This window comes from Sinocyclocheilus grahami, unplaced genomic scaffold, assembly GCF_001515645.1.
Source record: "Sinocyclocheilus grahami isolate Dianchi unplaced genomic scaffold, SAMN03320097.WGS_v1.1 scaffold1275.1, whole genome shotgun sequence".
Taxonomy (NCBI): domain Eukaryota; kingdom Metazoa; phylum Chordata; class Actinopteri; order Cypriniformes; family Cyprinidae; genus Sinocyclocheilus; species Sinocyclocheilus grahami.
In genome coordinates this window covers 441462-446684 of record NW_015506454.1, presented here as the reverse complement: position 1 = coordinate 446684, position 5223 = coordinate 441462, and the positions used below count along the sequence as shown (strand labels likewise).

The following is a 5223-nucleotide window of genomic DNA, read 5'->3' as shown; positions in this document are numbered from 1 at the left end:
CTCTCTCTCTCTCTCTCTCACACACACACACACACACACACACTCTCTCACTCTCTCACACACACACACACACACACACACACACACACACTCTCTCACTCTCTCACACACACACACACACACACACACACACACACACTCTCTCACTCTCTCACACACACACACACACACACACACACACACACACACACACACACTCTCTCTCACACACACACACACACACTCAACACACGTGTCTACAGAAGGACCAGAGATGGATGATTGATCAGCTCACAGGCCAGTTTGTGGGTCAAACGACTGGAGTCTGTTCTACAGCATTACATACACTACCGGCCAAAAGACTGGAATCATTACGCTAGAACATTACAGAACAACAACAACAACATTTCTTATTGATATCAATGTTGAAAACAGGTTTTCCACTCAATATTTTTGTGCGATGTGGGATAAGTAAGATTTTACTCTAGCTTTATTCATCAAGGACGCATTAAATTGATCAAAAGTGACAGTTAAGGCACTTATAATGTTAAAAAAAGATTTCTGTATCAAATAAATGCTGTTCTTTTCTTGAAAAATAACATGTATGACAATTGAGCAGCAAATCAGCATATTATACTGATTTCTGAAGATCATGTGACACTGAAGACTGGAGTAATGATGCTGAAAATACAGCGCTGCATCATATGAATAAATTATATTTGAACAGATATTCACAAAGAAAACAGCTATTTTAAATTGTAATAATATTTCACAATTTTTGCCGTATTGTGGATCAAATAAATGCAGCCTCGGTGAGCAGATGAGACATGCTCTGATAGAACATCATAATTATTAAAACTATTGTATATATACACAACAAAAGCAGTGTCACGCACACCATGACAGCAGATGAATCATCCGATGAATCTTTGAACCCTGAATGTTCCTGAATGACTCTCAATTAGATTCACATTCACACTGTGACGTAAGAACGTCAAACATGAATCACTTCTGTTTGACATATGTTACCCTGGAGCACAAAACCAGTCATAAGGGTCAATTTCTCAAAATTTAGATGTATACATCATATGAAAGCTGAATAAATAGCTTTCCATTAATGTATGGTTTGTTAGGATCGGACAATATTTGGCCGAGATACAACTATTTGTAAATCTGGAATCTGAGGGTGCAAAAAAATCTAAATATTGAGAAAATCATCTTTAAAGTTGTCCAAATGAAGTTCTTAGCAATGCATATTACTAATCAAAAATTAAGTTTTGATATATTTACGGTAGGAAATTTACTAAATATCTTCATGGAACATGATCTTTACTTAATATCCTAATGATTTTTGGCATAAAAGAGAAATGTATAATTTTGACCCATACAATGTATTGTTGGCTATTGCTACAAATATGCCCCAGCGACTTAACACTGCTTTTGTGCTGCAGGGTCACATATGAGCATCAAACGCAGCAAATGTGGCATTCGAACACGTTTCTCTTCCTGCATCAGCATTACGTCTGAAACAGACACATCACACCCAGCGATTCATCCAAAACAAACACACTGAGGAATCATGGCACACCTGTGTGAAGATGAATCACACAGCAAACAGAACAAACTCTCTCTTCACTCGTACCTGTTCACAGCCTCGGCATACAGACGGCGTGACGCGTGAGAACCGCGACAATGTGCCACTTCTTCTCACTGCGGAATCCTTAAGAGGATTTGTAAGGAGCTTTACAAACTCACACAGGTCTGCGATTATCCAGCGCAAAGGACGCTGGGACACGCAGATTCTGGAAAACTTCTTCAGTTCTGTTCTTCTGAAGATCTTTGCGTGATCATAAAATGTTCCAAATCAGGCTTTGCTAGTGTTTTACATCACAAACGGGCTGTTTTACCTTCATACAAGGGGTTTTATATTTGGATCTTAACAACAACAGGTTTATTTATTTACATAATTTTTTTAAATATATATATAATTTTATTTATTTATTTATGATTTTATTTTATTTATTTATTTTATTTTATATTATATATTTAAATATAATATTTATTTATATATATATATATATACATATATATTTTTTTTTATATATATTTTTTTATTATTATTATTAACCATAATGAAGCACAATATCTCCACTGTGCTTGTGAGTTTTTGTGTCGGCTGTGAATCCATACGCTGCACATTATTCCTCTTTAATCTCATTATCTCTTCTGCTTGCGTCTCAAGGCCCGTATGTACCCAGAATCCTCAGCGCTCGCTGACATCACAGACCTGTCCTGATCCTATTAAACACAGCTATATTAAGATCTTTATGAGCACCGTAAATTCAGCACGGGCAACATATGAAAAATAAGCAAATTAACCCTCTCCTTCAGCAATATGAGGTCAAAGGTGACCGAAAACCCATTAAAACACACCATTAGTCTTCATATGTGGGTCAAACTGAGACACATCCACGGATGAAGCGCTTTAAATTCACTCGTCATCGTCTCTTCAGCGGGATTGTGAAGAGAAGCGTGAAACTTTCCTCTGTTTAGACTTCATTTACAATCTGCTCACAAACCACACTGAGAAGGCGACACAGCTGATCTATAGGGAGAAGCTCGCTCTCTCTCCGGAGCGATAACAGCATTCATCTGAAATCACTGCTTCTCCAGCGCTGAGAACTCAAGCCAGTAATTAAGACTCACAATAGAAGCATCCCAGAAACGACCAGCCATCAATCACATACGACAGCGCTGGACCAAACAAACACACACACGACGGGTCGTATCATCCTCGTTTAACTGTTTTCCATTTAAAAATGGGGTTTGGGTTTTCTATCAGGTCTAATATAGTTTTGAACGGCTCATCCTTCAATAACAGCCTCTTTGAAAGCCACACCATCACAGATTCATCGCTGAAATGTGCCGCTCAAACTGTTCAGATCAGACTGAAATGATCAGGGATTTCGTTGAAAGTATATTTCAGCTGCTGGTTTCTAACACTGCTAATGATTCAACGACTCACTCATAAATACAGTAAATGTTTCGCTTCAGTGTTTTTGAATGAATTGACTGAATTTATTATTCAATGACTCTCTCATAAAGCATTTTTTAAAGGAATCGTTTGCATGAATGATTCAAATGACTCACTCATAAAGACTAGTTCCTGAACAAATCAGTGTGCTTGGATGAATCAGTTACATTAATGAACCGAAGACTCATTCATAAAGACTCATCATTCCTCAATCCATCAGTGTATTTGAACAAATTAGTTGAATGAATGATTCAAATGACTCACTCATAGAGACTTGATTTGTTCCTAAATGAAACCGCGTTTCTGAATGAACTGTTGAATTAATGAACGAACGACTCACTCACTCATAAAGACAGTAAATGTTACGCTTCAGTGTTTTTGAATGAATCGATTGAATGAGTTATTCAATGACTCGCTCATAAAGCATTTTTGAAGGAATCGGTTGCATGAATGATTCAAATGACTCACTCATGAAGACTAGTTCATGAACAAATCAGTGTGCTTGGATGAATCAGTTACATTAATGAACCGAAGACTCATTCATAAAGACTCATCATTCCTCAATCCATCAGTGTATTTGAACAAATTAGTTGAATGAATGATTCAAATGACTCACTCATAGAGACTTGATTTGTTCCTAAATGAAACAGCGTTTCTGAATGAACTGTTGAATTAATTAATTAATGAACTACTCATAAAGACAGTAAATGTTTCGCTTCAGTGTTTTTGAATGAATCGACTGAATGAGTTATCACTCATAAAGCATTTTTGAAGGAATCGTTTGCATGAATGATTCAAATGACTCACTCATGAAGACAGTCATTTGATTAGTTCCTGGACAAATCTGCGTTTCTGAACAAATTGGTTGAATGAATGATTCAATGACTTAAAATTTCTGAGTAAAACGGTGTGCTTGAGCGAATCGCTTAAATTAATGAACCAAAGACTCACTCTTAAAGACAAGTCATTTATTTCATCCCTGAAAAAAAATCTGTATTTTTAAAGCAACCGATTAAAATAATAATTCAATGACTCGCTCATAAAGCATTGTTGAAGGAATCGGTCGCATGAATGATTCAAATGACTCACTCATGACAGTCACTTGATTCATTCTTCAATGCATCAGTGTATTTGAACAAATCAGTTGAATCAGTTCCCGAATGAACTGTTGAATTAATGAATCAATGACTCACTCAAAGACAGTAGCTTGTCGCCAACTACTGGTGTAACGATGAGATTCAATGGCCCGAACGAACTCTAGTATAAGGTACAATGAACTCTTCGGTTCAAAGATTAAGGAAAAGACTTTTATGAAGATCACACTGCTCTGATATAACAGGAACACTTATAATCCACACCAGCGAAAGCACAAAATCACTGCTGGAGGGTTTTTCCTCACTGATTAGAGTCATATGACTCAGTGAACCATAATCACGTTCATCATCACAGGAATCACTCCGAACCACTGACATGGACACACACACACACACACGTCAGGAGGTCAAAGGTCATCTGTTCTGTGTTTACGCTGGCTAATCTACTTCCTGCTTTCCGCTCCACCCAGAGGGAAATGACATCATCAGCTCCATTAGCTGTTCTGCAGCAGATTCTTCTCTCGCTAACTGAATCGTCTAATTAAAGATCCGTTACGCCGGAGACGAACTGAACATGAATAAACCAGCGAAAAATTCACACACACACAGATTACATGGGTCGCGTCGCCATGGCAACCAGCAAACTGGATGTTCGCCGTCCCAGTAAAAGACAGAGAGGATTCTGGGCAGAGACAGGAGTGGCAGAAAGTTTTCCTAGAAATCCAGTGATGCTTCTGTGGTGTTTGTGAATCGGTTCACGCCCTCCAGAGCAAACAGAGCGCGCTCACATGCTCCTATCCTCCAGCTGTGCTTAAGTCTCTTTTAATGAAGAGAGATCAGGCGGAGCCCGGCGTGAGACGCAAAACAGCAGAAAACGACCATGCTGTTTGTTAGTTAACCATGGTTAATTAGTACATTCCACCTACAGCTGGAGGTCAAGGAAATGAAACAAAGCCAAATATGATTAGATTACTAGAGCTGCAGACTTCAGTGAACACACCAGATGAGTGAGTGTGTGTGTGTGTGAGAGAGAGAGAGCGAGAGAGGGTGTGTGTGTGTATGTGTGTGTGTGAGTGAGTGTGTGTGTGTGTGAGAGAGAGAGAGAGAGAGAGAGAG

The 5223-nt window shown here is 38.4% G+C and overlaps 1 protein-coding gene across 13 annotated transcripts in view; it reads right to left on the bottom strand.

Annotated features, from left to right (window-relative positions):
* The window catches only part of LOC107568712 (epidermal growth factor receptor kinase substrate 8-like), a 44077-nt gene that overhangs the window by 23761 nt on the left and 15093 nt on the right, over positions 1 to 5223 (bottom strand). Inside the window, exon 1 of one of the 13 annotated variants that reach the window (XM_016254688.1) lies at positions 1622 to 1698. The exons of the other annotated variants lie outside the window; for them this stretch is intronic. The gene's annotated coding sequence lies outside the window, so the exon portion shown is untranslated. Of the gene's footprint in view, positions 1 to 1621; positions 1699 to 5223 lie in introns of those variants that run through there. 13 annotated transcript variants of the gene reach the window in all.